The 11,886-nt window shown below is 34.6% G+C and overlaps 1 protein-coding gene and 1 pseudogene across 4 annotated transcripts in view; one reads left to right on the top strand and one right to left on the bottom strand.

Annotated features, from left to right (window-relative positions):
* LRBA (LPS-responsive vesicle trafficking, beach and anchor containing) overlaps positions 1 to 11,886 on the top strand; it is a 566,714-nt gene that overhangs the window by 26,707 nt on the left and 528,121 nt on the right. The window lies entirely within an intron of this gene.
* On the bottom strand, positions 3,452 to 3,951 carry LOC102248442 (annotated as a pseudogene).

Raw genomic sequence — 11,886 nt, 5'->3', positions numbered from 1 at the left:
TATATATATATATATACACACACACACACACACACATATACATATATATACATATATACATAAAGTTCCCAGTTAATCTCTCCCAACCACCCCCTGCCTTCCCTCTAAGGTTTGATAGTCTGTTTCATGCTTCTATGTCTCTGGGTCTATTTCGTTTATCAGTTTATTTTGTTCATTAGATTCTACATATGAGTGAAATCATGTGATACTTGTCTTTCTCTGACTGGCTTATTTTGCTTAGCATACTATTTTCCAGGTCCCTCCATGCTGTTTTAAAGGGTAAGAGCTCCTTCTTTTTTACAGCTGCATAGTATTCTATGGTATAAATGTAGCATAGCTCTAGTTTTAATTTTTTGAGGAACTGCTGTATTGGTTTCCATAGTTGGCTCTGCTGTTTTCCATTCTATCTAACACTGCACAAGCATTCCAATTTCTCCACATTCTCACCAATACTTTTTATTTCTGTTTATTTTTGTTTGTTAGTTTTGTTTTGGTACTAGTCATCCTATTAGGTGTGAGGTGATACATCATTATGATTTTGGCTTGCATTTCCCTAATGATTAGTTATGTTGAGCACCTTTCATGTGCTTGTTGGCCATTTGTATATTCTTTGGAGAAATGTTTATTCATGTCCATTGCCCATTTTTGAATTGGGTTGCTTGTTGTTGAGTTTTAGGAGATCGCTATAGATTCTAGCTATTAATCCCTTATTAAATAAATGATTCTCAAATATTTGGTCCCATTCTGTGGGTTTCTCTGTTTAATAGTGTATTTTACTCTGTGATAGTGTCTTTTAATGCTGAAAATTTTCATGAAATCTAGTTTGTCGATTTTTTCTTTTGTTGGCTGTGCTTTTGGTGTCATATTTAAAAAATCATTGCCAAATACAGTCTTGTGAAACTTTTGCCCTGTGCTTTCTTCTAAGAGTTTTACAGTTTCAGGTCAGACATTTAGATCTTTGATCCATTTTGAGTTAATTTTTGTATATGGTGTAAGGTAAGGGTCTACAGTCATTGTTTCTTTTGCATGTGGATATCCAATTTTCCGAGCACCATTTGTTGATAAACCTGTACTTTTCCCTTTGAATGGTCTTGGCACCCAGAGTATGCTCTTTGGAACTTTACTATTTTCACTAATGGTTTCTCATGGCAATCTTCCTCATTATTTTTTACAGCTGTATAGCTGTGTGTGTGTGTGTGTGTGTGTGTGTGTGTGTGTGTGTGTGTGTGTGTGTGTCTAGGTGCCATTGAATATTTAACCAATCCCATATATTTGGACTTTTAGATAGTTTGCAAAATTTCCAAAAAAAGCTGTAATAAATTATGTCATTCAAATTTTTTTGTGTGTGTGGTTGGAAGTGTATCTCCAGGTTATATTCCTAAAAGTAGAATAGCTGGGTAGAAGTGTAAATGTTAGATATTAGAAAATATTAACTTTCATGTGGGTTGAACCATTTTGCATTCCCACTAGCATTATATGAGAGTGCCTGTTTACTCCCAGTGGGTATTGTCGAGCTTTTGATGTTTTTGCTAGTCTGATGGGTGAGAAATGGTATTTTATCATAGTTTTTATTTTTACCCATTAACAGTTACTTCTTGTTTCTCCTTTCCTGCAGTCTCTGGCAACCACTAATCTACTTTGTCGCTATTATTGACTCATATTTAACATTTGAACTTTGTTGTCTAATTTTCTTTCATTAGCATATGTGAAATAATTCACTGAGAGTGCTTGACACTCGTTTAATGATAGAATACGTAACAGTATGGAGGGTCCAGAATAAAAAAAAACCTAAAAACAGCACTGCAGAACAGTAATGATATGACTAATGAATGAATCTGTCATTAAGGAAAAGTTATATTCAGGAATATGTTTTACTAATGAGAGAGAGAGAGAGAGAGAGAGAGAGAGGAACATTGATTAGTTCCCTGCCGTACACATCCCCACTGGAGCTCAAATTTACAGCCTAGGTATGTGCCATGACCAGAATTGAATCGGTAACCTTTTGGTGCATAAGACTATGGCCCAGTGAACTGAGCCACACTGGCCAGAACTATATTTAGTGATCTTTTTAAAGAACCAGGGAATTCTGCATTTCTTATTAGAAAGTATATGGGAAAAATACTGAAAATAAGAAAGGGCAAATAAAAGTAGGAAGAGTACTTTTTTCTATCTCTAAAATGAAAAAAAAGTAGATATTAATGTCTACTTTTCAGAGTTGTTAACATTACATGAAATCCTGTCAGTAAGAGAGAGATACACTGTTATTCAGAAAAAGTTTATATAAATGCTATCCTACTTTTACATAAACATATATACAATTTAGCCTTATCCTTGATTTTTGAAAAAGATATCCAAGCCATCTGTATAATTTCCCCTTGGAAGACTAAGATTTGGTAAAGCTTGGATTGTAACTTCAAACTTGGTAATAATAATTTTGTAATAAAATATGGTAGCAGCCATAGTCTCCAAAGTGGGATGCTTAAGATGGCTCATTAAAGTACATGAAGAAAGTATTAGAATTTATATTTATTTTCTTAGTAAGAAAAAATTTAGCTTTGCAGTGGTGGCCCTCATTCTGTCAGATGGTCAAGTTAGAGTTATAGCTTGTGGCATCCTGAGGAAGACTAAAGGGGGTAATAACAGAAACCTCACCTAGGTGTCTCCTTTCCGATTATTGTGAAGTGCTTCCTTGTGCCTGGGTTAGTTGATTTAAAGATAATATTATTTTAAACAATAAACTTTTGACAATATTTTGTGATGAGATAAGTGATTATAAAAATCTAGTAATACCTAAAGGTCACTATTTATATAGTGCTAGATTAAATTTAAAGATGAATTAGATAGTTTTTCTACTATAGAAAGATCTGAATTTATCTTTTCTAAGTAACAGTATTTTTATAAATGTAAACACAATCTGTCCTTTGATGTTTAAAGGTAGCATTTTAGCTATTAGTGAGAAAGTAACTTCTTTTTAAATGAAATTTGTCCTGTGAAAATGAATGGTTTTAAACATTTACATTATTTTCTGACTTTGTTGCTGGAAAGCATGTGTCACTTATAAAAATGTTTATACTTTGAAAAAACATTAGAAAAATACAGGAACAGAATTTTCTAATCCATTTTAAAAACAGAGATATCATGAATTTTGAACCTATATTTATAAACAACACTTTAATGTCCTTGTAAGAAAAATGGACAGTTAAAACTGAACTTCAGCAAACTAATGAATCCCACCTTACAGTTGGATTTACATATATTTGTGTATTTCTCTTTCTACTCTGTTTTGACATTAAAACTGACTTTAGACTAGAACTTCTAATTGCTGTATGTTATCTCTTTACCTCACTTAATTTCCTTTTCTTATTTTTATGACATATATGTTAGATTAGTATTCAGTAGTCCATATATACCTTGTGAATATGTCTATGATCTGAGTACTTAAGTTTTTTTCCCCATAATCAAAACTTTATTGAAAAATTGACATCAAAATAGGAGATCACTGTTGGATACTTACAAATTAAATGTAATTACATTATCCTGATAGATTAACTAGAATTACTAAACTGATAAGGCTTTTTGTGATATACCAGTAACCCAAATTCAGGAAGCTGTGTGGGTCATTAGTATTGCTTTCTTCTAAATGAACACCCTTCTGTGAATCTGGCCTTTCCTCCTGTCCGCTGGCACAACACTTGAACAACCTACGCAAAGAACCACTGTCTGAGCATAGCTGAAAACGGTGGTGATCTTGTAGCAATCTGGACATTTTACATCCATAAAATAAGAATTTGGACTTTGAGCTAGCTGTTTTTTTTAAAATGTTTTTTTCTTCTCCTCTTCCAAGGATGGATGTAGTAAAATAAATCTCTAGCCAAAGGCATGTTGATCCTCTCGCTGGCGCAGCCCATCCTGATCTCCAAGGTGACACCCAGGGGAGCAGCACGAGATCCGATAGACTGAGTACTTAAGTTTTTAACTGATGGGATTGTGTAGTCCAGATTACTGTCTGCTATTGCAGGGGAGAAATTTGAAGTCTACATCACTAATCAAGTGCTTTTGCAGTCGCGTGAAGTTTGGCTCATAATGATGCCATACTCAGAGTAATTTATGTGTTTAACAAAATTTGTCAAGTTCACTGAAATATTTTTCTGCCTCAGTCCCTTTCTGCTCTCCTCTTCTGGGCTTCCAGTAATATGTATGTTAGGCTTTTTGTTATTGTCCCATATGTCCCTGAGACTAGTCCTTTGTTTTTTTTTTTTTTTAATTTTTCTTCTCTCTGTTCTTCAAGGTTAAGATAATTATATTGATTTATTTTGTTATTTACTGATTATTTCCTCTGTCATCTCCATTGTAATAATGAGTCTGTCCAGGCTTGATATATTTTTCACTTTTAAGATTTTTCTGCTGAAAACCTGTATCTTCCATTCATTTCACATGTCTTTACCTTCTGAAGCTTAGTTATGATAGCTGCTTTAAATCTTTGATAATTCAATGTCTGAGTCATCTAGGTGTTGGCATTTGTTTATTGTTATTTTTCTTGAAATTAATCACATTTCTGGCTCTTGTATGTCAAGTAATTTTGGATTATATCCTAGAGTTTGTGAATGTTATGTTGGTAGACCCTGAGGCCTGTTATATTCCTTGGGGAAAGTTGATTTTTTTGTTTTAGCAGGTGATCAACTTGTAGGAGGTGATTAAGCAGTGTCTGTAAGGCTCTTGTTTTCATGCTGATTGTGGAGGTTGAAAGTTCATGAGGCAAGCATTCAGGAAGAGAAGATGGATGTAAAGTGGAGGAGAGCAAGAATAAGCTGGAGTCTACAAGTACAAGTTGGGCCCACAAGGACAGACTATAACCCATATCAGGTCTTGCTGGTTGCCTCTGACCTTGATGCTATGTCTCCTGCAGAAATTGGGTTCCTTTGTCATGAAACTTAATACACACATCTGGCCCAGAAGTGTAAGAAGCTGAAAGAAAATTTAGGGGAAGGTGGGGCGGGGGTAGGTCCAGCCATTATGTCACACCATTGAGAGGAGCCATCAGTTCAGTGAAAATGTGTGTGAGCTACAAAATGGCTGCTACCGCACTTTCTCCCTTTATATTTCCCACAAAAGTTTTTCGTGTGGATTACCCTAACACGGTATGTACAGGAAGGGGATTCTGGGAAATAGAAGTCAGCCTACCCAAGTTGACACATTACAGTGCCACCACTGTTAGATATTTGAGTTGTTTGTTGCTGTTGGTTACAAATAATGCTGTAACTTAAGTAGTGAGTATAAAGTGCTTTAAATGATTTGGCTTATTCAAATATATTTTTTTGATCATTTACTACATTCAGATAGATGCAAAGAACACAAAATTGATTAAGGAATGGTTTGTCTTTAGTTTCTTCAAGTTGGTTGGTACTCAAGACACTTAACATTTATGCCATTGCTATACTATAAGTAATGAAGTATGTGTTGGTTCTGTGAGTTGTTTTGTAGTGCTTTGCATCTATCTCATTGTTAATTTTGCCCATGGAACATGAATATTATTCCTTATCAATGAGTGCATCTTATATTTGATCCTGTGCATAGTAGTTACTTGATTCATGATTGATAGATTTCATTTGCAATGATTTTTATATTCTGCTTGTCTAAACTTCATTGCTGATGCTTAAAAGCATTTCTGGTTAATTTTTAATACAGAGCTATTGAAGATTGATTGAAGCTGTCAGATTTCTAGGTGGGCAGGATAAGTGTAGTTAGTGCTCTTATTTTGGCTAATGAAGTTTTAAATTCTCTTTTGGAGGATTGTATGAAATAATGTATAAGTTTAAATTTCATTATTTAAGTTAAGCAAGCACAATGCTTTCTAAACATATTTTTATTGATTTCAGGAGAGGAACAGAGAGAGAGAGAGAGAGAGAGAGAGAGCGAGAGAGAAACATCAATGATGAGAGTCATTGATTGGCTGCCTCCTGCATGCCCTACACTGGGGATTGAGCCCGCAACCCGGGCATGTGCCTTGACCACGAATTGAATCATGCGTGACATCCTGGTTCATAGGTTGACACTCAACCACTGAGCCAGGCTAGGGAAGCACAATCCTTTTTATTTAACTTAAAAAATGATAGAAAATATAAGGTCTTTAATTGATTTCATTATCAACTTTTAGTATTTGTACATCTTAATTAATATAATATGTAACCATATCTAACTCAGTAATGTGTTTTCCCTTCTTTTAATTTGTAAATATGTCATGTTGTATCTTTAAAAGATAGACTTAAAAAAATATCAAACCATAGTACCTTTATCATTCTTAAAAACAATTCACAGTAATTTCTAAGTTTTATTGAATAATCAATGTTCAAAATTCTCTCATTGTCTATTAATTTGTTGTTTAGTTTTAAGTATAGTTGGGTTATTTGAATCATGAATCAAATAATGTGTAGGCAGTTCATTTGGTGTATGTGTCTCTTAAATCTTTTTCAGTGTCTAGGTTCCTTTCTCCTCCCTTTTTTCTTGCCATCTACTTTTTTTTCTATAGGATTGAGTCATTTAAAAAAAAATATTTATTGATTTCAGATTGGAAGGACAGGGATAGAGAGATAGAAACATCAATGATGAGAGAGAATCATTGATTGGCTGCCTCCTGCACGCCCCTACTGGGGATTGAGCCCGAAACCTAGGAATGTGCCCTTGACTGAAATTGAACCCGGGACCCTTTAGTCCGTAGGCTGATGCTCTATCCACTGAGTCAAACTAGCCAGGGCTGAGTCATTTTTTTTTCTGTAGGATTTTTCACTGTCTGGATTCGTTTTTATAAATTGATCAAAGCTTGATTAGATTATGACTAAGTTTTTTTTTTGTGTGTGTGTGAATTCCTTTTAGGCAGGCTATGTACTTACTACTGCATCCCAAAAGAAAGCACATAAATCTAGTGTGTTTCTCTCTGTGATCTTAGGACCTGGGTGTGAGATTACTAATCCAGTGGGCTTAGGTATTATTAGCTTGATTTGGGTATTTTCAAGCTCCCCTGAAACTTTTACCCTTTAACAAATGGTGTTAGCAGTCATTAATAATCATTACTTAAATCCATTTTATCAGGAGTTCCAAACAGTGATGTTTTAAATTTCTCATTTTCTGCATTCCTTAATTGGCATTTTCTAATATGAACAACTTTTTTTGGTGTGTGAAACTTTATTTTTTTAGTAGAACTTCATAAAATCAAGAATTTGAAAAGACAGGGTAAATGCTTGATACTTCATCCTTGTTTTCCATTTTTCATAATAATGAGTTGGTTTCTTAAAGGGAATTGTGTAATAGCTTACTTGGCAAAAATTCACACAAATTTTCATTCAGACATCTTTTTACTTAGGTTTCACCACAAAGTTATATTAGAGGTTTTATCTCTACATTACAAAATGTATTGATTTTATACAATTTGCTTCTTTTGAAATATTAATGTAGAACAAAAAGATTAGAGTTGATACATTTTTTAAAATTACAGTTTTTGTCCTCTAAGTTTGCCATTCCTTCTAACACTATAAGAAGATACTTGATCAAACTATTAACTTACAGAAAGTGAGTCTATGTAATCTGAACCCAGAGAGAATGTGACACTGAAGCATTTCAAAGGGTATATTGCCATTGGATGAAATTTCAGGTAGGAAATAACTGCATTATTTGGTATCAGGTAGTCAAGTTAGTATAAGCCACCTGATTGCTTTTAGAAAATGAACTTTTATTTTACACAAGGAGGCAGAGAAACTAGCAAAGGCTTGCTTTAGTCTTAAAGTACTTGTTTTTCTTGGAATGGGAAATGCCTTTTATTTTTAAATGCACAACTTTAGAACAAATGTGAAACTTTTTTTTTCATTTCTTATGGCTTTTGTTTTTAATAGAAAATCTGTTAGTTACTACAAGAAAGGGTCAATTTATGTGTTACTTTAAGAGTTGCCAACCCTTTCTAACTACTGGTTTATCTTGTTAAATACTGATGTATTTTATTTTTCTCCTCAGTTTGAGACTTTGCCTCTCTTTAACCCTTCTACAGTGTTTATTTTATACTTGCCATTGACAATGTTTTAGCTCTTACCTTGATACTTGTTGAAGTTATTTGAATACTGACTTAAATGTTATTTATGTTTATTTAAACCATTTGCTAGCTTTTTGATATACATGTCTAAAATTTGAAATCGTAAAACCAAGTTTTATAATCAATCCTTTACTAAATAATCTGGCTTTTAAAAGCTATTGCAAAGGTTGGTTCTATATATTATTACATCAAATGCCCATGAGATGGTGCTCATTTGTTTCACTTTTGTAATACTGATGTTTTGTAAGCTGCTTATAAGAAAATATAGAAATATATTATGCTGTAAACTTCCAATTATTTTCTCAGTAATTAAAATGGTTAGGAGGTACATTATGCCAACATGATGAAAATCAGTCTGTTATTCATCTTAGTCTATCACATTTATATATTTCTTCCCTAATCTGAATGTTGGCTAACATAATCATTGATTTGCCAAAAGTCTTCAAATGAACAATACCTGAAATGGATCTCAATTTTGACTTTCTTAACATAAACTTCAGATTGCATCTTTGTTTTTTATAACGTGTAAATTGTTTTCCCTTTCCTCGTTGGGCCAAGCCAGTAACACTTATAAAATAGGAGATGAAATTTAGAGCTCTTAATTTTTCACTTGCTGTAGCTATTTGCTAAATAAATTTCAGTATATTTTATTAGAAAGAGAATGATGTGTTGTTATCTAGGTACTTTCTAAACTGAAAGCATTCTATTCTCTGAATTTTATTTTGTTGGATATAAATTTTAGTAAAACGAGGAATCAAGTGTATTTCTGGATTGTTATCCTTGTGCCAACTATTCCTTTTGCAATCATTGGACTTTTATCAAGTGTGTCTTCTATTGAGTTGAGAAAAGTGGATATAGCCTGGAAGAGGTAGAAAGAATTGTTCAGAGATAACATCATGAAAAAGGCCTGACTTACTAGTATATCAGGGCCCTGCGATAGAAACAATCACTATTCTGATTGCCTAATCTGGGTCTCTGTGAATCTGGGCACCATGATTGACATTTCCTACAAGGACTATATCACGTAAGGAAATAGTTCCCCAATCGAACCAGAGGAAGGGAATATGAAAGCAGTGCTTCTCAAAGAAAGGTAGTAACTATAACTATTACATCACTTTTAAAAAAATTTTTGGTTAATCCTCACTGATGATATTTTTCCATTGATTTTTAGGGAGAGTGGAAAAGAGAGGGAAAGACAGAGAGAAACATCAATGTGAGAGAAACACATCGATGGTTGCCTTCTGAATGAACCCTGACCAGGGCCTGGCTGGGAAGAGCCTGCAGCCAAGGTACGTGCCTTTGACCAAAATTGAACTCAGGACCCTTTGGTCTGCAGGCCGACACTCTATCCACTGAACCAAACTGGCTGGGCTATTCCATCACTTTTAAGGGTTGCTACAAGGGTGATATAAACCCTAACCTGTTTGGCTCAGTATTTAAAGTGTTGGCCCACAGACTGAAGGGTCTTGGGTTCAATTCCTAAGGTCAAGGGCACTTACCTTGGTTGCAGGCTCCATCCCAAGCCTTGGTCGGGGCATGTGTGGGAGGCAACCACCAATCGATATGTCTCTCTCACATCCATGTTTCTCTCTCTCTGTCTCTTCCTCTCTCTCCAAAAAATCAATGGAAAAATATCCTCCAGTGAGGATTAACCAAAAAAAAAAAAAAAAAAAAAAAAAAAAAAAAAAAAAAAAAAGAAGAAAAAAAAGAAAAGAAAAATAAGCGAACACACTTATGCTACTGTAGAGCTGTATAACAGTTTTGGTGTGTATGTGTGAGTGTGGTGAGTGTGATGAGTGTGTGTGTGTGTGTGTGTGTGTGTGTGTGTGTGTTGAGAGACAGAATCTTGCATGGCATCAGAATCAGATAGACTTCATTTTGACTCCTAACTCTGTCACTTCTTATTTGTGATTTTTGGGCAAGCTATATAATCTTTCTTATCTAGTTTTTGAATTTGTAAAATGAGACTAATAATACCAACCTCATAGGATTGTTAGAGTCTTTGAAAATAATGCCTCATATGTATTTCCTTCTCAGAAGTTTACAGTGTGATAGAGACAAGAGTTATCCTATTTAATAAAGAGCTAATATGTAAATTAGACTGAACAGCAGAATGACCGTCCAGATGACATTCTGGACGAAGCCGGGGCTGCGAGGGTCGAGCCCCTTGCATGAATTTCATGCAAGGTAGTAAGTGTGAAATGTGTATGCCTTGCAATAGGCAAAGTTTTAATCAGAGTGGAGAAGCATTTCTTCCTTTTTTGTCTTACGTGGAAATGTCTGTTTGTAGAGAAGAGAGTTGAGCTAAACTTTGAAGTTTAGGAAGGGAGAGCAAAGACAAGGAGGTAGAATTTTAAAGCTTCTTGATAAAATTGGCTGGATCAGTAAGATTGTATGGGAACAAGATGAGAGGGGAGGCTTTTGGAGATTTTGTGGGATAGGCAAGTGATTGGAAATTTATTCTGTAGGTAAGGAGTAGCCATGATGATTTTTGTAGTGGGTTTATACATGGTTAAAATGCTCTTGGGAAGCTTGATATGGTGGTAATGACATAACTAATTGGAATTATTGTTCAGTGAAAAAATTTTATGTATTTAGTATATTACTGATTTTAACTTCTATTCATCCAAATCAAATTTTACTTACCAAAAATCATTATGTAGTTGATATTTTAGTTTTACTAGGTGAATAGTGGATCTCAAATAACTAATAGGAGCTGGGTGAAGGCTTATGTTTCTGTGTTGTTTAGATTTCAAGGCCATGAGGCTGTCTCTGGCCTCAGCCAGGGATTTCTGATGGCAAGATACTGAGGGAGTCATTTAAATATTAATTCTTACCAAAGCTATCTCGTTTTAACCCTATTCTTTGTATCTCCATTTGTTCATGCAGATAGAAACACACAGTAATAGATTTTTTTGGGAAATACTGGTTCTTTGGCTTTAATGTGCTCTTCTGGGAAAACCTGTTATATTTGCTAAATACTCAGCTTCTAGCACTGTTTACTTCCCTGGTTTTATGTGTTAAACTATCTAGAAGAATCTTGATTTGCTGGTTAGCAAATTTGAACAAGTAAGACTGAAATCTATAATAATAAGAGCATAATATGGAAATTGACCGCACGGCCGAACAGCAGAACCACCGTCCAGACATCCTTCTGGATGACCTTCCAGATGAAGCCGGGGCTGTGAGGGCCTGCTTTTGCACGAATTTTGTGCATAGGGCCTCTAGTATCAACATAAGAACAAGGAAAGGCTTAGCACTTCTGAGAATGAGCTACAAAAATACAACTTGGATATTTTACTTTTTATGCCTTCATTTTGTAAGAGCTGATTCATTAAATTCTCTTTCCCTACACATTTTCTACGACAGCCTCCACATTGCTTTTCCCTTTCTTTGGAGGCAAAACACTCCACATAATACTTAGATGAAACAGAAAATGAAGATGGATCATGTGTTAAAGACCATATTTATTTATTTATTTATTTATTTAAAATGAAATCTTTATTGTTCAGATTATTACAGTTGTTCCTCTTTTTTCTCCCCATAGCTCTCCTCCACCCAGTTCCCACCCCACCCTCTACCCTTACCCCTCCCAGTGTCCTCATCCATAGATATACGATTTTTGTCCAGTCTCTTCCTGCACCCCACACCCCTTTCCCCCCAAGAATTATCAGTCCACTCCCTTTCTATGCCCCTGGTTCTATTATATTCACCAGTTTACTCTGTTCATCAGATTTTTTATTCACTTGATTTTTAGATTCACTTGTTGATAGATATGTATTTGCTGTTCATAATTTTTATCTTTACCT

Source organism: Myotis brandtii, unplaced genomic scaffold (assembly GCF_000412655.1).
Source record: "Myotis brandtii unplaced genomic scaffold, ASM41265v1 scaffold34, whole genome shotgun sequence".
Classification (NCBI taxonomy): Eukaryota; Metazoa; Chordata; class Mammalia; order Chiroptera; family Vespertilionidae; genus Myotis; species Myotis brandtii.
Note: the sequence above shows the minus strand (reverse complement) of the source record. Positions and strands in the feature narration are given on the sequence as shown.